Raw genomic sequence first — 25,738 nt, 5'->3', positions numbered from 1 at the left:
AAGGTTGGAACCAGAGAAAAACTGCTATAGTGCGTGGTGCCGTGTGGCACCGTGGTGAGTTTTTTTGGCTTTCCAAATCACATTTTTCTCTGGTGCTTAATATTGGTATCTTTTATATAGGAACATATTGCTACTTCATATTATGTGTGTGAAAAAAATGGAAGAATGTAAGATTTGAAAAACAAGTCCAATATTGCACTTCATTTGAAAAAAAAAGAAGAAAAATAAGGTTATTTTTAACTGCAATTTTGCACGTATGCTTTCAAGGCCTGGTTGCAAGAATCAATGCACAATTCAACTTGCACTTTTAGACCTGAAATTCACCAAAAGACTCATACAGATGCTATACAGAGTTTAAAGGCCAAGTAAAATAAATAATGTCTTATCGTCCCCACCCTCACCGATTTTTGGAGATTGTCAAAATTGATACTTTTCTTATTTGTTCCTTTAAATGTTTCTAAAATTGTTGTGATGAAAAGACATAAGGAGTTCTTGGTTATCATTTATAAACACATTGCAAACACTCATCTTCAAGCTAGGGGTAGGGCTTTGGGGAAATATCATGAAATATTAGGGGCCTCCCCATTTTAATGTGGTGTTGACGAAGCCTTTGTAATTGCAATTTTACACAGAAATGAAGAGTAAATTTGTAACAAATTAACAAATAATATGGGCCTCCCCCACCAAAATTTGAGAAAATCCAGATGATATACATGTTATTTATTTTTCTTAGCCTAATACACTGTGAAGCCATGACATCATCTTGACATACATAAATTCATATACAACACCAATGATTCATATGCATCAGATTCTGATTCATATTTACTGTACAAATAAACACAGACACATTCAGTAACTACTTTTAAAACTATATCATTATTTATATAATTCCATGACAGAAGCATGATTAAATTAATAACTCCAAACTACAGGGTGTCCCCAAAAAAAGAGGCCCCACATTGCGCCCTCTTTTTCTCCTATTTCTGAAACGTTGATCAAATATATTTTGGTATGTAAAGAAACCCTAAATCGTTAGCTTTAATAAACCAAAACAATTCTTTCAATCGACTCACAATTTTTAAAGATATGCCCTCTTTAAGAAATGTACCCGTTTTTCACTCTGCCCACGGATGAGGTTTGGCTACATCAAAGATTTAAACGAAACACACGGTTAATGACATGGATAGATAATAGCATTAGTCTTGGGAAAGCATTCACTATAAGCGAGGATCACCAGCTAGCTTCAAACATCTTCACAACCCCGACACTGCTGCATTCACAAGTATCCGTAGACAAGGCCTTAAGGATGGATGCAACGCAATTAATGCAATGAGAACTAGGGCTGAAACCTGTATTCGCCACGGAGGCAACCAGGCAGAGGGCAGAGCAGCACAGTAAACTCACTTCAAAAGAACCAAAGACAAACTAAACAGCCCTTTTCAGGGCTACAAAAAAAAAAAAAAAGAGAAATGACTTATGTTGTCAATAAAAAGAAAGCAAGAAACGAGAAAACATAAGTAATTGCAAGTATAGCAAAAGAAGTTCCATCCCACATCAATTTCGCCCAAATTAATGACACTTAACAAAATCCATAACCCATAAGCCCACCGGTAAAGCCCATTCCCTTAAAGAAAGTTGTTATTTTATAAAGTTATCATCGAGTAATGTTTTATATTCATGCATGGTATATGCACTTTTCAATCTTTGAAGTAGCCAGACCTCCTCCGTGGACAGAGTGAAAAACGGATACATTTCTTTAAAAGGACATATCTTCAAAAGTTATGAGCCGATTGAAATAATTGTTTTGGTTTATTAAAGCTAACGATTTGAGGTTTCTTTACATACCAAAATATATTTGATCAACTTTTCAAAAATAGGAGAAAAAGAGGGCGTAATGTGGGGCCTCTTTTTTTTGGGACACCCTGTATATATAAATTTTTATATTTCTGTAATCACAGACATGACACACATTGGAATTTCATTAAAAATGAAGTTTAATGAACAAAGCTGCCAACTGATCTGACTGCGATCATATTTCAAAATACAACGCAAACTCATGACCTAGCTTGCATAGTTAATGAAAATACTAACCAATCATGCATGGGCATCAATACTAGGGGAGGGGGGACAGGTGGTATGTGAAAAATGGCCAATTTTGTTGTTCTTTTCAGCCACTTTTTGTTGCTGACCACTACGGCCCACATCATTCCATAAACCATTAAACAACTAGAGTCAACAGACGCTGAATACAAGCATAATTTGACCCTATAACTTGACCCCTGGGTTACGGATGGGGTCAACTGCTCTTGCACTGTCCTTAGGATGTCATAAGAAATATTCCTGGTGAATTTCAGCTTAATCGGAACTTATACATGGATTTTGATTTTTTGAAAATTTTTGATTGACCTTTTGACCCCTTTAATGACCTTTGACCTCAATGTAAAAAAAACCTTATGTACACCGACAAAATGTATTGTTACAATTTTAATTTAAAATTCTAACATGTTCAGTTCTTGAGATAAAAATTCTTGAAGTTATTCAGCTAAAAACAGGAAGTGACCCCTTAATGACCTTTGACCCCCAAAATAAAAATACCATGCATACATCAGGGAACACTAATTCATGTATGGTGGTTATATTATTCTGGTCTGTTTACATTTTGAGATAAAATTTTTTTGAACATTTTTGGTTTTTGACCGAAGTAACCCCTTAATGACCTTTTGACCCCAAACCTGTAGGCATCCTAAAGACCCTGGCTAGTAGCAATGCATGTGTGCTAATGGCGACTCTCTGCTATATATTTTGTAAAGACAGTGATTTTTTGAATATTTTTAGCTTTCACACCGCAAATGACCCCCTTAATGACCTTTGACCTCAATTCTTTTTAGGAAGTTTTAAGCACTGCCACATGTTGATTCATATGCATGAGTCACATGATCATTGCATGAAATTTGTGGAAGGAGTAGCATTTTTTGTGAAATCACACTTTTGACCATTATAGCTAGGTCAAAGGTTACAGCAAGGTCAAAGTCAAATGTAAGGTTTGGCCTAGTCCAGTGGTCATTTGGCTCAACTATGGTTGAAATCTGTCGAAGCATAAGAGAGCTAGGGCGAAACGTGGCAAGTCACGCAAAATGTCACGAGTTGCCAGAAGAAAGAAGAATTGAGAAGAGACAGAACAAGCCGACATCCGTCGTCGGCTTGTAACAATACAGGGACTTGCAGCCAAGCCCCCGGGGCCAAGCCAAGAAGCGCACACCCTAGACAATCCACAATAGACCTTCAAAGCAAGAATCAGCTCCCCGAGTTTCATACGGGTTACAACAAGACAATTAGCAGTAAGTTCATTGTCCCAGGGGTATTTCAAGCTAACTCAATTCTTAATTTTACACAAGAGTGTACTAACCACCGTCGGGGTTCAAGCCCACAACCTCTCGCACCATAGTCGACTGCCTTGTCCATTGAGCTAACTTACTGCTACAATTTTCAGTTTCTATGGGAGCATATACCCACCAATATAAATTGATGATGTGGCCCCTGTGGGTACATGTATCTGCTACGTTTAATTCCTGGTATTGATACTGCCCATTTTTACTAGAGCCTGATTCAACAACACCCTAAGTCTCCTAAGTAATAAGTCTGTATTTACTGCTATGCTATTAAAAGATGTATATATAGGCCTAGCACTGCATTTTCATCCGGTATTCTCATTTGGGAAGGCGGTTAAAATAATAATTCATTTCTGAATTACATAATATTAAAATTATAATCCATTTAAAAAAATCTCATCTTTGTATGGGAATAAAAAATTTACAATTTCTTGAAAAGGCTATAAATGTGAGTATTATAGTATTTCATGTGGAAAGGGTATAATCCTGGAGGCAATGTACGGCATGCAGCATCTTATGATCTATCTTTAGCTTATTGTCTACAGCTGAGGATAGTTTAGCAGTATTTATTTTTCCACACTTATTTTGCCCTTTGCTTTTATTCAGATTAAAATTTCAAACAGCTACATATTAAAGACTATGAGTAAAAATTATTTTCCCAGGCTTTTTAAAATTTGTAGTTTTGAAATTAAAATGGCAAAAATAGAAGGCTGTGAAAATTTCGCTCAATACATATGCTGGCATGGAGACGGAAGGATGCAAGGTGAACATTAACTCTACACCATACAAGCCAGGAAAGAAAGAGAGTCAAGTGGCTTTTGCCACTTGCTTTTATAGCACATATACATATGTACCAGTATTTTCAATATGAGACAACTATCTCACTTCTCTGCATAAAAATGTGACAAAAATTTATATTTCACAAACACACTCTTAAAATGTGCCATGAAGACTACTGATTAGTAAAAGGATTATGCCCCCACCCCTAGCACAGGGTGTACTGGGCTTGGTTTGCTCGCTATTCGAGGGGTGTCGCAGTTTGCGCACAGGGCTAGCTCGCTTTGTTTTTTTAGGGGTGTTACGGTTTGCGAACGGGGCTAGTTCTAGTCCTCCCCAAATTACATGCTGTATCTGCTTTGTAAATAGAGCTATTCCAGTTGAAACCCCTACACCCCCTATGGAAGACAGGACCCTAATCTATCACACAGGGAGTGTGAATGGGGGTTACCTGAATGGGCGACTCCATTTGAAATCTACAGCCCCTGTGTGTGTGATTAAGGTCACATATTCCATAGGGGTGTATGTTTTCAAGCTGGAATAGCCCATTCAAGCAGATACTGATTACTGTATTTGACTTTCCAAGCAGTGGAGTTTTGGCCAAAATGTTGAAGGGGGCAATTAAAGTTGTAGATTTGTCAGGGAGTGGGAGGAGGGGGCACCTTTTATTTTGGTAGCTGTTTTCCTGGCAAAAATGGGGGCTTTTGAACTGAAATTTCATCATGTTTTTGGGTCTAGTGAATTGAAACTGGCCAAGTTGTAGAGCTATGAAAATTCTAATTTTCCCCAACTTTTTGTTCAAGAGCTACAATTTTGAGAGTCCAATTGGTTCTAATGAACTGGAGGATAATACCCAACTGAAGTCTTCGGAACTGCTGGAGGGTCTGAAAAAATGAACCTTGACATGCCTCATGCCACACATACCCATACCACCTCAGTAAGTCAGTGCCCGCATGGATTTGTCGTGCTGACCGGCATTTAGAATGAGTTTACTGGGACAAGTAACTTGAGAGAAGACCAGACGATTAAAAAAATTTGTGCATCTCGAGCACAGCTAGGTAGAACCTGACAATTTCTAGCCAGTGACAGCATGTTTTGTGATGAGCCAAACAGTGGTGGTGCAACAAATTTTTCGGGGGGGGGGATTGGGGAGGCCAAAGTGAATTTCAGAGGGGGGGGGCAAAATCATTTTTGGACAGGGGAATTTTCTCCCATGCCCCCCTGGTGCTGCCACTGGAGCCAAAACAAATATCTTGTCATGGAAAATTAGGCCCTACTTTTCAAGTTTTTGCTTTAAAATCTCCATCCTTTTCAGCAAGCAACTATATCATGAAGAAACCACCATCAAAATGTGACAAGAGTAGTTCTCAAAATATTCAATTTCAAGTTGCAAAATGTAATAACATACATAAGGAAATAATCCATCCTTTTGGTCATATCTCAAAATGAATTTTACCACCACGTGTCTTATTCTGATTGCCTGTGTCACACTTGTGTCACATTCATTTGGACATAATTGGCAATCAATTGAAAACCAAACTATATGTAACTTAGTCTTGCTTGCATGCATGCTCACTCGCTGGTAAATGTCTCTACCTATACTTTGTTCAACATAAAAATAGATTCACAACATCATGGATTGATATAGAATGGTGTGCAGTGTTATGCACACATTTAGGTGCAGCTCCTACGTTAGTTGCGCTTTATGCCACGTATGATGCCCACTTCACATGAACGTAAGTTGGGACTTTACTGATGCGCGGTAACAAAAAACAAATTTTTATCACTTATGGGTTTGAACAAAGTATAGCTCAATCTCTGTACGATATTACGTTGTCACACTTCTTGACAGCATAGGGCAAAGACCTGATAGGAGAAAAGGTTGCACAGTACCCAGAACTGTCTACCATGACAGGCAAAACATTTATTGAAAGTGTTTGCTTGCTTTAAAAGGACTGACCCTAAAGAAATCCTGACAACACATTTTCCCCCAAATTTCAGGGAAAAAACATTTCTCTCCATTCAGGCTTCCACCGGACTTAAATTTTGTAAATAAAAAAGAAACATGTAAATTCAAAATTGTTCTCGATTCCTTTTGCCAAAATGATCCAAATCTGTAGGTCATTAAAGATTTTAAACATCATCAACCGATCACAATTTGAAGAATTGCTCTTTAGAAGGACTTACACTTTCAGAATTTCTGCTAATGTAAGTGTAAAACCCTGGGGTTTAAACTCATGTCCCTTATAAAACATGTAGGAATGGATCAATAAAATATGTTGGAAAATAATAAATAGGGCAAAAGGAAATTGGACAAGCCAATTTCCCTTCAGGACTTTCCACAGTTTTGTTGTAAAGTGGTTATAGAACCGGTACTTGTTCTAAAGAGTACTACTCGCCTGAGGTCTGGTGGTAACTTGCTGGGGTATTGACTGAACCATGAGAGTACTCCCGTCCTTTGAAGGGATGTGCAGAGAGCCATATACATGAACATCCTCTAGTCAGTTTAGAAAAGAGTAGGTTGCTAAATTAACACATATTTACCCAGTGTTATTGTATATACACTATATGTGACCATCCTCCACAATTGAGCCCAGATGTCGCCAGTGCCACTATTGAGATTTGCTCCATTGAACTTAACAATAAACAATAGGAAACAAAGGATTTATTGACTGTTTTATTGATTTTCACTACTTAAATGTCAAGTACTATATATATATATATAGACATGATATACATCATTTTAAAGCTAATTTCAAGCAGAATATTTTGGTTGAATATCTCAAAAATGATGATTGGCGACTTCAGGGCTCAGTTGTGCTGGATGGTCACATATGATCTGCAAATATTTTTTGCTGGTGCAAGCTTAAATGTAAATTTACATGAGCCCCACTTGGGACTGTTCAAAAAGTACAAATATGATGTTTGCCACAGGAGCACTTATAGGTCCTCCAATGTGGACAGCAGTTAGAGGAGCAAAGAAGACTGGGCTCAAGCAGGATATGAACCAGCAGTCTCCAAGATACAAGTTCATTTTGGTATTTAAATTATAAACATATGCTTTAGAAGATAAAAAATTTGTGGGGCCCAATGGAGGCCTGGTTCAAGTTATTTGGGGGGCCACTGACACAGGTAGCCACGTAGAATGATTGAGGATGAACAGTCAATATACGAGGGGCAGTCAGTATGTTTTAAGAGTTGACTCGTGACGTCATTTGTGGATCGTTTTCATGGCATTTCTCAATGATTACATAAACACTGTACCTTTGTCTTTCAAACAACACATGTAAAAATTATATCACACACATGATTACGTAACAGCATTAGCATAAAATCAATGGTCTAGTCACCTGGTGAAATTGAGTCGTTTTTGTTAAGGGAAATAAGAGGCTGAAATGAGGTATTGTTGTATTTACTATATTTTCTTGGGAATTAAAGAATGGAGAATGCTGCCTTTTGGAACAGTAATAAAACACAAACTACCCGTTCATTAAACCATGTTTGTTGGGCTGTGAAGGTTTTAGTTTATTTAAAATGCGTGGTCAAATATGTCTTATTTTTGACAAAAACAAGGCTTTTCTTTCTTTAAAAATCTTGATATTGCCAAAAATAGCAAACGTGGAAATTTAAATTTTTTTGCCAGTTCTGTTGACTAATCTCCAAACATTTAAACAGGAGACTCCCTAGAAAATATTTGAATCTGTGATTAAAATATAACTGTTATTCTAGCATTGTTACATTTATACAAAAAGTAGTGGTACAAAGAGAGAGGCCATCGATTGAATGAGAAATTTATTTTTAAAACTTTTCTGTTTATTTCAGGTTGAGATCATCCATAAAAATTAATATGAATATTTAAATCACAATTTTCATAGCATTTTGTAATATTTTAGGCCCTATTTACATGGAATTTTGCAATTTTCGTGCATTTCCACCATGTTGCATCGGTCATCCCACCTACGCATGCATGAGATTGTTGTTTGATTTGCACCAGTTATCATCGCACTGAGTACCAGCTCTCACACGTGACCAGTCATTAAAATTTAGTCTGTTTCATTTTGGAGATAATTGATGTCATTTGTAATAACTGCTTTTTCATTTTCGCCATTTTTGCAGAATAATTTCGCTTCCATTCAAGCCCTAAATTTGTTGAAGTTTCCAGACGTCCCATTTCCAACAAATTTTAATGACAACTCTCATATTTTACCAAATGCAAACTGAGGACCTAGTGTTTATTCTTGCCCAAAACTAGCCATATGCACCTTGTACTTTTGCCGTTCTCGGACATTGTAAACACATGTTTTTTCTGTAATTTAAAAGGCCCGCCTTTTTGCGTGATTTGGCAGTGTCCATAGACTATTGATTTTATGCTAATGCTGTTACGTAATCATGTGTATGATATAATTTTTACATGTGTTGTTTGAAAGACAAAGGTACAGTGTTTATGTAATCATTGAGAAATGCCATGAAAAGCGATCCACAAATGACGCCACGAGTCAACTCTTAAAACATACTGACTGCCCCTCGTAATATTCTCTGATCAGCTCAAAAAGCCAGTCCTGAAGCTCATCCCACATTGAGAACACATATAAATGCAGGTGTGTGTATTATGCATGCAGTGTGAAATTGAAGCATTTTAAAAATAATCTTTTATTGTCACCAAATATATACAAATGTAGCTAAGTATAGAATACTTTGCATGGAATTGACCATTTATTTAAACACACTTAGTTTATAAATATTATTCATGCACTAGCATTTCTGCTCATTTAGCACATTTTTGTATAATTCAATGCAAAATTGCTGTTTCTTAGCAGACTATTGTGCAATTTTACTAGCAGAATTGATTAGAATTTGCAGCAATTTTGTAAAATTTACCACAATACATTTAGCCTATCCCAATTCTCAGCAATTTATCAAAATTTAACAAGAGTTGTAGTGATGGGTCACAAACTAGCATAATTGTGCAATTTACAGCTATTTTGCACTATATACTGCGACTAACGGCAATTTGGATGATTTTGAGCAATTTACCATTTTTTCCCATTTGACGTAGTAGGGCCTCCCAACTATGCTCCCAAGTACACTACATGTATCATGATATCATTATATTTTAAACAAATCTTTCCCATTAACTGATTAGAGTAAATCATAGCTTCTATTTTTTCATACATGTACCGTATTTGTTCCATTTACTGCCCATGCCCCTATAAGCACACACCCAGTGACTTTACAACAAGCAAACCATGATATTATTAACTGCCCAAACATGCAAATCTGGATCATGGTCTGATATAAATGGCTCACTGATGATGGATGAATATTTTGGGCCATTTTTTACGGATGCAATTATGTACACAATGTAAAAAAAAAGCGCCCAGTCCCCCACCCAAAATCACTTTGATAAGTGCCTTGGGCGGTTAACGGAATGAATACGGTACATACAAATCAAGAAAGAAACAGGTAATTTCAATACCAGATTGGTTTACTAATTGGGCTTCAAATGACAAGATTGATACACGATACTCTTACTTAATTACCTGCACCTAACGCTTGATTAGTACCATTGGCTAGTTTCGCATCGTCTTGAACTAGATATTTATTTTGTGTGTATCATGTGTGTTACTATAGCTATCTATTTTTAGAATGTGCTCGTTGAAATGCCAGACACCTTAAGATCAGTGTTGGAATTAAGCATTTTTTATGCTTTCATTACATTTCTCTTGGTACATTCAAATACATCAGTCTATGGCATAAAAATGCTACTCAACTCCAAAATTGTGTAGCAAAATGATAAAATTGTGTAGTATTTTGCTACGCAATACCAGCTATTTCCAACTCTGCTTAAGGTACAATGGTACAATTCACAGCAATACATTTTTTTGCAATTATTTTTCATTCTGTGAGGATATCGTTATATGGACTATGCTGAGTTTTTCCATAGCAGCTGTGTAGCGTTAGACAACAATATATAGCATCATAATGTAGTCAGTATTGCAGTTTCGTTCTGATGATATCAGCATACATGCAGTATGTTGACTGTTTCCCATACCAGCTGTATCTCATGTTATACAACATGATCATTATTGCAGCAATTATTATAACAAATTCTGCCCAAAGACATGAAATCCTTGCAACTAAATTCCACTCAATTGCAATATTGTGCAATTTGCTAAATTAGATAATTTAAAATATCTGTTGTTCTGTTAACAAAATTTGAATTTCAATTTAAAACTCTTTTTGCCCATGATTTTATGATGCAGTATCTCAATGATCTGTATAAATCTCAAATTAACAATTAAGAAAATTATAATTTTCTTAATTCTTAATTTGAGATACAAGTTAACAGTAAATGTAAAAAAATACACTTCATTTGCCTTCAATTTGACAATAAAAGCATGACACCCCCCTAAAAATCCCATTCAGTAACAAATGTTGACAATACTCTTTGATACATCAGTCCTGCATCACAGCCAGTGTGTGTGCATTTCCGACAACTCGCTGCACTCTCGTCACAAGTCTCGTCTAATGAGTCAATATGATTAAACGCAAGCTTGCTAAAAATATCTACACTTGGGAAAGAACCTGTGTGTTTTCACCTTCTCTCATGTAACAATAAGAACTATTGGAAGCGGGATTGGAAGCTCATTGAAAATCCCTGAGCATAATTTAACATATTGAGAACAAGAAATGTCTTTAAAAAAGACAACACCATGGATGAAGTTCATGTTTCATAATTTTACATCAATTGACAAGTACTTGGAATTCTAGTAATTTTGACATGTGTGGGTGCAAACTCTGGTATTTGCTATTTTAAAGCTGCAAATAACACAAAAAGATACATTTGATGCTATGTGTCCCTTGAGACATGAGGAAATGCCCACAATTTAATCAGGTGTGTCCATGGTCTTTTAGCAGTGACGGTGCTAGGGGGGATGTCCCCAGTCAGAACTCTTGTCCCCAGTAAAAACCCAAAATTACAAAATATTTCTACTTTTTGCAGCAATTTTACGCAAAATTTGTTGATTTTTCCCCCTGAAAATCACTTTTACCCTCATGCCCCCCCTGAAAAAAAAAATTCCTGGTGCCACCACTGTCTTTTAATTTCAGTTGGAGGACATTATGACATATATCCCAAATGTCCATGATGGAGAGTTACTCAACACCTGGAATCGCTGGTGATGTGGACTGCACCGACTTAATTTTCAACATGCTCTTTAAATCCAATAACTCCCATTTTTTTGTTGCCTAATGACCCCTTTCTAAATTATCAAGAACCAAATACAGATCTTTTTTTTTTTAATAATCCAATTTTGTGATTTCCTTTATCTTTGTCCACTGATGTACTAAAACAACTCTGAAATGTCAAATCAAACAGCCCTTTTTGGTGTCATATATCTCATGCCAAAACCAAATGATCACTAGGTAACTGTACTACCTATCTCACTTCCATAGAAGATTCCCCCTGCTCTTGGTCTCAAGACTGACCAGTGACCAGTCACCATTAACTTCTTCCCGAGTAATGTGATGACCACAGCTGAGACATATGACCCTTACTTTCACTTAAACCTGAGAATTGACAAGTTTATAAAACCTTTGAAAAATTTGTGTAGTGATACTCTACCGTAGGCATTCTCACCCGTTGAAAAAGGTCTTTCACCTTTCAATGTTAATAACATTTTGAAACCAATACCAGAAAGAATCAATGGGCTATTCCATTTAAAACCCACTCTCCCCCTGTGGAAGATTTTGAAAATATCTACCACAGGGGAAGTATGAATTTCAATGGAATGAACACCTTAGGCAGCCCCATTTGGAACTCATCCTCCCTCTGTGGAAGATTCAGGTTGAGTCTTCATCAGAGGGTGTATGAAATTCAAATGGAACTGCCTAATGTGTTCATTCCATTTAAAATTCATGCTCCCCCTGTGGTAGATATTTCCAAAATCTTCCACACGGGGAGTGTGGATTTTAATTGGAAAAGCCCAATGCCTGAAAGATTGAAGTCTTTTGAATCCCTTGAAGCTGCTTGTTCTATTATGTAAGACTGAAATCACTGAATGCAAGAAGCTAGAAGGCAGAATCACATCTCTACACACACACACTAACTTTATGATAATGCACAATATCACCAAGTATTATCTCTAGGTTATTACTGTTTGTAACAGAAAGATTGTATGCAATTTTACATTGCCATTTTCAAATTGTCACAATTGTCACATGATCAAGGGGAATGAGTCACATGTTGACCCTGGTCGAAAATGAGTTTTACATATGTTTCTAAAGAGGACATTTATAGCTTTCAGAAACTGAAAACCCCATGTTGATATGACTTTTCTTTGCGAAGTTACATCAATTTATCAATCGCTGAAAACAAAAGAAAACAAAAGAATTTGAACACTTTCTTTGCCAATATCTCAAAATCAATATTAGCGACATCCGACTCATTTCCCCTGATCGTGTCACAATTTAGTACTCTCATTTGAACTTGAAGAGCTAAGCTTTAGATCCATACTGGTACATACAGTGTTGGAAATAAGGAGAGCTTAAAGGCCCAAAGTCTGTGAAAATCACTGCAAGCTCATTGATTATTGATACATACGCTATATTGGATTGCGCTATATCAATCTCCCCCAGCTATTTGGCTTTATTACCTGTTGTTGATTTTGTGAGTTTGAAATCTTTAAGGGGGTACTACACCCATCACATTTTTTTTGCGGGTTTTTTGCATTTTGCGAAGAAATGAGAAAAAAAATTGGTCAAAGTGGTATGCAAAATGAAGGGCAAATCTTCTCGTTCTATTGGTGGTATTGATAATAATGTAGCTTACATGCTTTTAGTTGTACAAGCCAAAGAGAGGTACATGATGACCCCATCACAATTTTGATCATATTTGCAATTTCAGAACTGCTGACGTGAATCCACTTTACACACTTATTTATCAGCAATGACAGACCCTAATAGTACCAAAATATTTTTTATTTTGGAAATGCATTAATTATGCACAGCTTTGAAAAGACAAATATGCATCAATTTCATGTTATCAATGAAATTAAACTTATTTTCCCCCTTCCAGTTGACAATGATATGCAAAATTTGTGTTCACAAGGCAGCACATTTGTTTCAGGTTTGATATGGTTGAAATTAAAGAACAGTCAAAACAGTCAATTTTCAGTATTAGGTGAATTTTTGCTCAGTTTTCTGAGAAAATAGAAAGCTTAGAAAACACGATAATAATGTGAATCGGTATGTTGACAATGGTAAAACCTCAATATTAAACTGTTGGACACACCCTAAAACTTCATGTGTAGTAACGGTTTCGTCACTTACCTGTAGCGGGTATGTATTCCTTCCACTTTGAGAAAAAGATGAAAAATCCGTGTGAAACTTGGAACTGATAAAATCACTGCTCGCTCGAAGATAAGCCACTAAATCGACGCCATATTTTTATAATTGGTTTTGGGCTTTGACTAAGTTTGCGCGATACTCGATACCGCTGGATTCTCTGATACCGACGCTGCGTCACGATACCGTACTTTACAGACATGACAGAATAGGCCTAAAGAATTATTGAATGGAACGTATTGAAAATTGAAAACAAATATAAACAAATATTCTAATCTCTCATTCTCTATTAGCGACTTCAGGTAGCGAATAAATTGTGTGGTAGGTCTAGACTAGGCTATCTCCAACTCTAGCAGAATCCCGGGTGCAGAGCTTTTCATTGGAGTATAAATGATCCAGATCCAGATCTCGCAGCCGGGCTCACCGCTAGGCCTAGGCCTACATTGTACAGTGTTTTGAATAATCCAATGGATTGTCTATGGGATATGCACTCAGCAGCACATCATGGCGGGTATTGGCGGGGCATGTAGGCCTACACGATAAAACATTTCAGGGTGTGTTTGTTATGTTATATTTATTACAATTAGGCCTAGGTAAAAATCCCGATTTTGAAAAATGTTACGGTGCTTTAAATAACAATTGTTTTCCTAATGTACGTACATGTAACGTCACAAAACACTTTTCAGCTACCTACCGTATCATTCACATTTAGAAGTGTATAGAAACTAGTTTACGCTGAGGGATGATTTCATACAATTTTTAACAAAAAGGATTTTTCACACATCTGAGTTTTGGTGACCTTGAGCATTGTAAAGTGGCAATGTTCGATCCCAATCAAAGTAATTGCAAATCTTTTTACAAAATATTTTCAGTACAAAAACACGGTTTAAAATATGTTACGAAAGATTTGAAACTAGCCAATTGTAGGCCTATTGGTTTTGTTTACAATCAACACACAAATTGTGTTAATAATGTTTTAAACTTAAATTGTCAACAGAAAGAGTCAGCTGATCATCAGGTTTTGTCTTCTTTTAACAAGAGTGGAAACAAAGGAACCCGAAGAATGTGCAAAGTTATTGACTGCGGCTAGCATCTTAAAATTAAACTCTGAGTCAAAAATAAGCTTTGTTTCATTAATTAAAAAGAAAGTTGTAAAGTTGTTGTATCTTGTTAGTAAAGTGAAGTTTGCTACTATTTTTATTATTACCTGTGTTGCGATTCAAATCCCACAAAGAGTAAGCAAGTTAAGTAATTAAATGTGGTAGGCCTCAGTACCCCCCTCCCCTCCCCCAACATAAACATTGACTCATTTAAGGCGCGGATTCGAGGGGGCTGACGGCCCCCCCCCCCAAAAAAAAAAAGAGAAGAGAAGGGGAAGAAAGGAGAAAATGAGAAGAGAAAATGGAGGAAAGGAGGAGATAAACTAAATTGCACGTAATTGAGTAGGCCGATGTCTAAATAATCGCACAGTCGGGACGATTGGAAGTAGGTCCTATATATATGCCTGCGATTATTTTAGGTATTGCTTGAAGGCGGGTCCTCGTCCTAAAAGCATGTGAAAATTACTATGGTCCGCCGATATGCAGGGCCCCTCACATTTTGCCACCAAAGTCAGTATTAAGACGGACTCCATACCGACTTCATCGATTTATGCATGCTTTAGTAATTGCCAATCTCAAGTTTTGCAAATTGAGTTCGGGCCCTTTTTTCTGTTTAAAGCGATTGATTCAAATAGGCCTAGTAGTGTAAAAACAATGCACCGAATGGCTTCAATTCGACCTTCATCTTGCAAATTTTTCAAACTTCTCAGGGGGGAACATCCCCCTCAGACTAACCCTTGCGTAGTGGATAAACATATGATCATTTTCGCTCTTCTTCCAACATTTGCAAATTTAAGCCCTATGTTAACACAATTTGCGGTATAGGCTTACAGGGAAAACTTGTCCAAGGAAGGTTTCATGGACCATCATTTAACAAATTCCGCGGCTTTTTCAAACTAAAATTTTACACACTAGTACCAAAATGGTCCACCAAAACACTTCAATTTTCTTCATTTTACACTCCCCCGCGTAATCGATTTACAAGTGGCCATTTTCGCTTCTTCTTTCAGCGATTTATGTTTAAAACAATTTATAGGCCTCACGACAATAGGGAAACTTGTCCAAGAAAGGCTTCATGAACCGCACATTTCACAAATATTCGCCGCCAAACTAAAATTTTACACCGTGAGTAATAGCGCCAAAATTGTCCACCAAATCGCTTCAATTAGATCTTCATTTTGCACCAGTTTCTTATTTCTGAGGGGGAACATCCTCCTCAGACAACCTCCTGCGTCGTATGCGTCAAGCATAAGGCGCTCATGCGCCATTTTTTAATTTTTTTATTTAATTTTATTTTTTCTAAAAATTCGGCCGCCACCCCCCTGACTGCTCTAGATTGACAATCGACAAAAGCTGGTATCGCCCATCCCTATGGAGAGTGACATCCGTTGACATCACAGACCAGGCGGTGATGGAACCGATATCGCCAATTTTGAGGTCGCCATTAGATTTAACACATAATCATGAAATCGTCACAAAGAATTCTAAATTTGTTATGTGGTGTCAAAGCAAAATTATCTTACTCTAAAACCGTCGGGTACGACAAAGTACCCCACTGCAAGTATGATAATTTTCTATTTGTAATTGCTAACCGTGTATTTTGAATGGGGCTGTCAGTGTATCTTCGCCAGCCTCAGACGTCACGTGTTGCGCTTCCCTCGCCGCCTGTCACAGACGTAAAAAGTGGATGGCCAAAAAAATAAGCGTCCTTACCAACCAGTCAACTTTAAGACAAATGGGTTAAAAGACACACTTTTACAAAGTTTTTTCATAATTATTTTTATTTCACATGATCCGTACATATATCGCCTAGCTATAAATGAAAAAATATTTTTTTAGACCAATCAAACCAATATATGGGTGTAGTACGGCCTTAAAAGTGTCACAAATGTGGACCAATTTAACATTAAAATTGTTAAACATATCACCAGGGAAATGAGGGATTTACTCTCACTCCCCTGATTACATGTGTAAATCTTACAATTGAGTTTGGGTCACCATTTTGACTTACCATAAATCAAAAGCCTGCCCTTTCTACCTACCAAAAAGTTCTCCCCCCTTTTTTGCCCTGCCAAAATTGCTGTTCCCCAGCCCTGGGGACAGATAATTATTCACAGCCCATGACAAAAACCCCAAACTCTACACCAAAATATCAAAAGCCACCACTGACCAAATAGAAGGTCTTGATCTAGTATCAGGACAGGAGAATATGTTTACAGCCATATAAATAAACCAAAATATCAGATGCCTGTATCCTACCATTCAAATTTGACTTGTGTATCAGCACAGGACCACAAACTGACACTTATGTCGGAAATCAGACATTGCACATCTATAACACTAGTATGAGCAAAAATTGTCTTATTTCTTTCAAGAATCCCCTAGTCCAAACCTCAAATTCGTGGAGTATGAGTTTTTGTACCATACAGACATTCAACGGTCATTCTACAAATGCATCATAGTTCAAGAACTCGGTCCCTACACTGCCACACGAGCATATGTTTAAGAACCTAGAGTGCATACTGCATATATCTGTCCCAAAACGCTTTGCTTCCATTTCAAGAGACTCATTGAATCTAATAATAATAACAATCTGATGCATGTATTGAGTGTGTGTTGTAGGCTTTTAGCTACGGTGCTATTTGATACACTTTGTCCAGTCACAGAGAGACCAACACATACATCAGCATTCAGAGCCACAATAATAAAACAAGTTTGTATTTTAGTTACGTGTCATTTGATGCTGCAAGTAGGTCTGGGAGGGCCGGACAGCGTGACAGGCTGCAGCAGCACATGACCATTCTATAATATGATCATGAAATTGTCAAAGCTGTTATTCTGCAGTTCTGAGGCTACCCTATCAGGGATGTCTCGACATATGTTGCATCTAGTCACAAGGTACATGGCATTTTATATAAGTGCAACATGAAAAAGAAACACTGTTCATATCATCAAAGCATCGAAGGGAAAAGTTCACTCTCGATCACCTACATTATGGATTTCCAAGTCATAGGAACACTATCTTAGCATTCTTGCATGGCAGTTTGTGGGAAACATTAACTACAGTGCACAAAAGAATTAATGTACCAGTTCACCCTTGTATATGATAAACAAAGACAATGTTATAATTGGAACCAGCAGCCAATAGCTGCATCTTTTAGCTAGAATTTAAGACCTCATTTGTTGAAATTGTTCAAGAAATAAAGACACAACGATCCAAAAACCCACGGAAGATGCAAATGTAAAAGTTGCAGTTTGTTCCATTTGCATGCCATATTGATTTGTACACAAAGTGTTCTCGAACACTGTTAAATTATTAAAACTAGTGTCATGCTTTAATTGATTAGAACACACTTGTGCAACTTATGATTTCATTTCTTCCTTAGGTTTTAGATCACTGATTCTTTAATTCTCATCCAATTTCAACAAATGAGGTCAGCGCTAAAGAGTACATGTTGTACTGGCTGCTTGTTTAAATTTTGACATATTTGTCTTTGTTTAGGATATACACTGGTGAACATAAATTGTACCTTATTTTCTGCACTGTATGTTGTGAAATATTAATGCAGCCCCATAATATATGACAAAATATGCAAATTAACTCATTGCATATTCAGATAACTTTGTCATACATGTAAGTCAGCAAGTTCATTGGCTTATGTTCATTACTATAATGTGACTTGATTACCCATAGGCCTACAGCACCAGAGCATGTCATACATGTACTTGTTTTCATCAGAAGTTTTACTGGAAATAGAATGGGAATAGATTAAATTTAACAAAGATACATTACATCCAATATTCTATGTCGAACAGAGTCTGTATACCCTTTAATGCTATTAACTTTTAAGTTTCTTAGCTTTTGCATAATTTGGGAAGCAGAGTGGATTGATGGAATTGTGTTAGACAGCAGACACATACAGATATATTTCAACAGGTATTTATCATCTTGGCTATCACCAACCCATTGATACATCATTCAGACATTTCAGTAATCCATGTATAACATGAATGTCAAATACAACATTTTCCATGTAAAAACAAGTTGTTATTCAGGATACTACAAAAGGAAACTGATGAACTATATAATATCGTCCATTGCAACACAGTCCAGACAGTTTTCCTGTTATTTCATGTAAATTTTTGACCACACTAAGTTTCTAGCTCAAGTGCCCTGAAAGGAGGCCCTTAGTTGAAAAAGAAACTCTACAGGTGAACTTAATCGAGATGGCGATAATTAAAGGGGCAATGTGAGATTTCACAAAAATTGTGCTCTTAATTTTGGCCAAAGTCCAGTTTTTAACATGCAATGTTTGCCCATATATATTTAATCAGCATCTGCGATAGAAAGCTTAAATCTAGCATCTTTCATGTAAAATTGTATGATTTCGCATCATATCTGGATCCATACACAGTTCAATAGGATACAAGCTCAGCGCTGCGCTCGCAATATGTCTCTCATTTCTAATTTTACAGATTTTGTCTGCTAAATTACTGCTTGGTAGTCTCTCCGAGTACGAAATCTATCAGAATATTAAAGCAAAATTTTCCGATTTGATTTTCCCCAAGAAATCTCTGACAGCCCCTTTAAAATATGGTAATCTAGATTTAAGTGCATTCAATAATCTAGAATGTTCAGGAATTCAATTTTCACTCCTGTACTTGAAACAGGTTGAGAGCGGCATTAAAATGCTGAATTAGACAGCTTTTATGTTCAAAAGTAGTTCACAAGGAATTGAATGAGTTATCTATGCCCGTAAAATCTAACGACTTGTTCACGACGACGCTGGACATTTTCTAGCAACTTTGTCCAGCAACCAACCAAAGTATTACTAACCATCTTGTGTTGCTCAAATTTATGCACAAATGTCTTTCACAAATTTAAAGACACCTACGAATGTGGACTAGCATGATACTTCTCAACAATAGCCACCAAGGGATATGTACTGCTGCAACAAAACAGTTTAACATTTTTGATGAAATTGAGTATTCTCCTGAGATGACTTCATGCACTTGACTAGGCCCGTAGCCAGGATTTTTTGTGGGGGGTGCTTATTTTGAAAAAGTGGACTTTTTTCCAGGGGGGATTTTGTGAAAGTGGACTTTCTTCCCCAAATTTGGCCCTATTTTGACCAAAAAAAGCATTAAAAATCTGCTCGCAAATTCTTAAATTTTGGGACTTTTTGTATACTTTTTTGGTGAGGGTGGGTGGGTGGGGTTGCACCCCCGCACCCCCTGACTACGGCTCTGCACTTAACACATGTCAATTTAAATTAAACCCCTATTACACAAGTCAAATGCAATGGTTGGGTTGGATTCAGTTATTGAAATCTTGAGTCAAGTCTAGTCAAAGCATTGGGATTTGAAGAGTCTCAAACTCACTTTATAAAGTTTGAGTTTTTAAAGTCATTTGGGATTTGAGATGAGTCAAGTCTTGAGTACCATAAATAATAAATAAAATAAATTTTGGATTTATAAAGCGCCTTTCTCCAGATCTTAGAGGACTCAAAGCGCTGTAATTTCGCTGCAATGGTGAATCATCACAATCAGATCGCATCAACTAGGTTGCTGCCTAACGGCGCACATGTATCCGCATTTAGATTGTAACATCCACCAGTCATCTGTGCAGCTCCCCAAATTCCATTGGGTGAAGGAAGTTTTTGATAACCAAACAACTAATCACCGATTTTTGCGATACAGGAGGAAACCGGGGATCCCGGAGAAAACCTGCGAGAGCGAGCATGGAATCGGGATAAACCAAGTGCACAAGAGTCCTTGGGCCACACCGGGCTTGAACCCGGGACCTCAGTGGTGCAAAGCGAGGGAATTACCGGTGCTCTAACTCGCCCTCAACCATACTAAAATGTTGAGTCCAGTTAAGAAATTTAATGCTACCTAAGCACATTCTCCTTCCCCCCCCCCCCCAAGTCAAAAATATCATTGAATTTTACGATATATATTCTGGTTCAGAGAACCTCTGATGAATATAGAATCATGTTTTACTGGCCATTTTTAATTGACCCTTGTCTCAAAAAGCTCTTATATTTGATCTAATTAATCCATGAAAAAATAAATCCAAACATTAATTAAACCAGTGAATACCAGACAAACACTGAGTGACATCAGCATATACGTGAAAACATCAGTGATAAGACTGAATCACCATGGCAACGGAAGAACATTTACGTCTGAAAATGTCACGCAACAACATTTAAGTCAAGGGGATCAAATGATAAGATGTTTAACCACATTTTGTATCTAGAGTTATAAAATGAAAATATGCACAATGTTGAACTTGAATCGTTAAAAAAGAAATGACGACATTGACCTCATTATGATTTTTGATGAGTAAAAATGATGATGTTGATCTCATTATGTTTTTCAAGAAGTTCAATATTTTAAAAATGTAAGAAAGACATCTGTAAGAATATAAGGCCCTATAATATCATGGTTAATGGTAAAACTTAATCCTGGATGGCCCAGACTGCACTGACTGCTGTGGTTCACTAGTCTGTCGATCTGCATTTTAGCATGCTCAGATATTGTTCAAATATTTTTGCCAAAGAACGTACATGTATACATTAGGGAGCTGGTATTTTCTTCAGAAGGGGTGGGTCCTAAATACTGGGGGGGTCATACATTTTTGGAAAGAAAAATAGGGGGGGGTGGTCATAAAATGTTTGATGACCAAAATGTAGTGACTCACAAGGTGACCACAGATAGTGTATATTTTATTCAAAAAGACTGATTTCAATACAATTTTAGCCTGTTTAGGAGGTAAGGTGTATTGGTGGGGGGTGGGGGTCATAAAACTTTTGTTGCCGAAATAGGGGGGGGGGTCGTAATTTTACTGACGCTGTCTTTTTGTAAATTTGGGACCACCCTTCCGAAGAAAATGCCAGCCCCTAACAAATTACAGTTTACAACTTACTTTGATCCCAAATTTGTTGACTTCACTTGTATTGTGGCAGTGTGCACGTACAATGTGATTCAACATTTGCCTCTGTCTTTAACTCTTTATGTACCGTATGTACATATATCGGGGTGGGAGTGGGGGTGTACTCAGTACAAATGACCATATGGGGGACATGCCACAAACATGGGTAGCATTTTCAGCCTTTTGGTATATCAATGACCCATTTTTCTAGGCCAATTTTGGTATATGGATACATCTTTTTTTGGAAAATAGCCCAACTTTGCCTCAATCTAGCCAAATTTTTTGAAATTTCAACCAAATTTGTAAAAACTAAGACAATTTGGGTTAAATTTGGACGAAAATTTTGAATTTTGGTATATGGGTTCACACCTCTACCAAAACCAATTTGAGTACCCCCCCCCCCCACCAGGCATAAATCATCAAATATGATCTCTAGGGTTATAGTTTTGGTTGGTTCACACTCTGCACACACCCAGGCTTGGGGAGCTTTATTGTAACTGTTTATTACTAATGGCAATGAAAATGATATCATTTGAATGATCTTGGGCACCCTATCCTATTACACGGTTGATATACAATGAATTCAAATTAACAAACCCTAGCCATCATAGAGTATAGGAATGTTTATTCCAGGCAAGATACTCATGAATTTTAATTTAGTCCACTGAGCCAGCTATTCCCCAGGTATCCATACAGCTAGTGTTGCAAAGCTTCTATGTAACGTCCTACATTAGATGTAAGGGAACAAACCAAAATATCAATGTAGGCCCAATGATAACTAGTTTCACCAGGGTTTGAACCCACAACCTCTTGCACCATAGTCGAATGCTTTATCGATTGAGCTAACTTCAAACTTGACTAATCAATATTTTTAAAAAAATCATTGATTTTAATTCAATTTCATTGGTTTATTGCTTACCTTTAAATCATTGCTTTTAGATTCACATAATTGTCATGTTTGAGGAGTTACATGAACTTGATGAAGGGTTTGACCCCTCAAATTATTCTTAGATACCAGCCCCTTAAATGACTGACCCCTAGAATACACTACATTCTTCCATTGTACCTACATTGTATACAATCAAGTAAACTGTACTGATGCGACGGTTGTACCACCATTGAGTCAAGTCACACCCCCAATTTTTTGTAAATTTCAGAAATATTGTATGTTTTTATTTTTATTTGAAGCGTCATGGTTGAATGAAAAAAAAAACCCACCATGGAACCTCGACCAACCGAGAAAAAGAGAATGATTTCAACAAGATGACAAACAGAGAAGGCATAGATGTCATTTATTTATCTAATCTGTTTTGCATGAGAGCATCCCTTTAGATACTAGCTGCATAAGGAACATCCCTGTTCTATTTTCAGTAGATATAATGCTATAAATAGATTTGTATTTACTCCATATGTGATGCACTACTCCCTATTCCAGAAAAATACAGCACTATTATTTTTGGATTAAAAATAGTATCCTGTTTTGCCAAATGAAACACAGGTAAATCCTAATACTTAGTTAGTTTGGCAATGAAGTCAAATTTTAATACTTGGTCAATTTTTGGGTCAAAAACATGGATATTTGGGTATTTTAGTATGCTGTGACAATCAAGTCCAAAGACTTGTACAAAGACTAATTAATTATGCATCCTAACTTTTGGAAAACACATTTTCAAATCTTTTTCATAATAACCAATTACCAAAAATTATCTCCCCTCTGAACAGGACATGACTGAATAAAAATAAAATTATATGAAATATTCGGAATCTGTCGGAACAATATGTGATGCGATAAAGCAAAATCAGTCGGAACTCGGAAATATTTAATTTTCGGTTTCTTATAGGATAGTAAAAAGCATTTACGAAGAAAATGCAGTAGTCAAATAAAAATGCCACCATCCTTTCTTATAATCGGGACAAGATAAAATGCAAGATTAAAACATTAGCCCTGTTTATCACCAATAACACCTAGGCCTTTGGTGTGATAAGATTACAATGAATACACACTATAAATAGTTGACATTGACCATAATTTAGTTAATGATCTGTGAATAAGGAAATAATTTACCTAAGTTACACACACAGGAAAAGGAACAACCCACCCCATATGTTAAAACCTAAGTCAGATCTGGTGAATCTTGTGCGAATTCAGTGCAGTGCAACTAAGACGTTCTTTATTATCAGACAGCCTTTGGCACTCACACAGGGGTCACATACTCATCTCTATTCAAGCTCTTTTAATAGAGCAAGTTACCAACCAAATTTCAATGGGAAATGTGATGCGATCAAGCAAAATCAGTGGCGGATTTAGAGGGGGGCGCACGCCCCCTCTATTTTGTGCAGATCGGCGCCTGACTCTGTGTATTTTTGCAGAGTGGCGCCAGACTTTGTGTGGGCGCCGACCCACGGCAGCGGTGGCTCGTCGCCCCCTCTATTGAAAATTCCTGAATCCGCCCCTGAAAATCAAGTCTAATCGTTACTAATACACAAACTTTATTTTCATTTTCATTTTTTAAAATTATCCCCAGTTTCTGCCCCAGTTTTGATGTTATCTTTAAAGCCATATTATAACATTTGCTGAGGAGAACACCCTAAAAAAAAAAGTTAAATTCTGTTTTTTTACACGATTGTAATCTACTTAAAGGGAGTCTCCGGCAATCACAACAGTATGCCTTATTTGCAAGAAAAATAATTATCAAGCACGAAAAACGTGGTTTTATTTGAAACAAACTCATAGTGACCATAAAAATGGATAAAAACATCCGTCTCCCAGCACGCGATATTCAAAATTCCCGGGCGCTGAAATTGTCGAGTGCAATGACGTCTCAGTAATACAATGAAGACTGACATCAATGGAGCACAAATAACCAATACGTCATTGCACTTAGACAATTTTGGCGGGAATTTTGAATATCGCGTGTTGAGAGCCGACTGTTTTTATTCGTTTTTATGGGCAATATGAGTTTGTTTTAAATGAAACCACGTGATTCATGTTTGATAATTATTTTTCTAACATATAAGGCATAATGTTATGATTGCCGGAGACCCCCTTTAAGTCAATAAAGATACTCTGCAAAAATCAAGACTTTAGGTGTTGTAGTTTAGTCAAAATCCGAGATGGAGCCGCTGTTTTATTATTACGATGGAAATATTAGTCGAACACGTATGCACAGTATGCATTCATGCTCCCCCTGTGGAAGATATTTCCAAAATCTACCACAGGGGTAGTGTGGATTTTAAATGGAATAGCCCAATTTGCCGTCACTTTATTTAATACTAGCGGGATACCCGCGCTGCGCGTGGGTCCCCGCTAGATGAGTAAATGGGAGCGATCACTAAAACGGGAGGAATTATTGAAAAGGTAGAATCATTGAAAAGGTAAATTTTATTGTTCTAAACCTGTCCCTTCCGGCAGTTCATTCAGCTTCTTTCTTTCTTTTCAGTTTCTTCTACATTATACTATGCTATAGCCGATTTTTGATAAAAATACGTTATTAATCATGATGAACGCATTCAGTTGAACTCGAAATTATACTGATATTTATTACATCAAAATACTAGTATAAAATGGTTATGAAAAAGTTTATATAATTATATTTGTAACAGTAAAAGTAAAGTATACGTAGACTTATATTATTGAATGCAACATATCATAATGGCATAACTATAACGGCACTTCAATACTGAACAATTCTAATTTTAGTATATGCCAGTTTATTACGAGTTAAAAATCGACTATGGACTTTCACTTTTAAGCAGAACTTTACCCAGGGACTTCGTTCTCTAAAACACACTGTCAATCATACTTGTTTATCAATCAAATCTAACCACAAGACTAAGCATTAGTGATGTGGTCGACATGCCTTATGTCGACGTCGGCACGTATGCCGACATGTCGACATCAAAAATCATGTCGACAAAAAAATTTTTTTTTTTTTTTTTTTTAGTTTTCAAAAAATATTTTTGGCCAGAAAAGCAAGTTATAGGCCCAAACTGACTTGTTATTCAAGGTTGGAAACCAGAGAAATACTGCTACTAAAAAAAAAAAAAATGCCAATTTTTTTACAAAGTTGGATGAACTTGTACATTTTGATTACCTTTTCTTCTATTGAACAGTCAGGGACACATTGAATTAGTATGCATTGCTAGCTGTTCAATAGAAACAAAAGTAATTAAAATGTACAACTTTT

At 36.7% G+C, this 25,738-nt stretch overlaps 1 protein-coding gene across 1 annotated transcript in view; it reads right to left on the bottom strand.

Moving 5' to 3' along the window:
- Positions 1-25,738, bottom strand: part of LOC140148246 (ubiquitin-conjugating enzyme E2 H) — a 66,951-nt gene that overhangs the window by 26,437 nt on the left and 14,776 nt on the right. The window lies entirely within an intron of this gene.

Source organism: Amphiura filiformis, chromosome 3 (assembly GCF_039555335.1).
Source record: "Amphiura filiformis chromosome 3, Afil_fr2py, whole genome shotgun sequence".
Taxonomy (NCBI): Eukaryota; Metazoa; Echinodermata; class Ophiuroidea; order Amphilepidida; family Amphiuridae; genus Amphiura; species Amphiura filiformis.
Note: the sequence above shows the minus strand (reverse complement) of the source record. Positions and strands in the feature narration are given on the sequence as shown.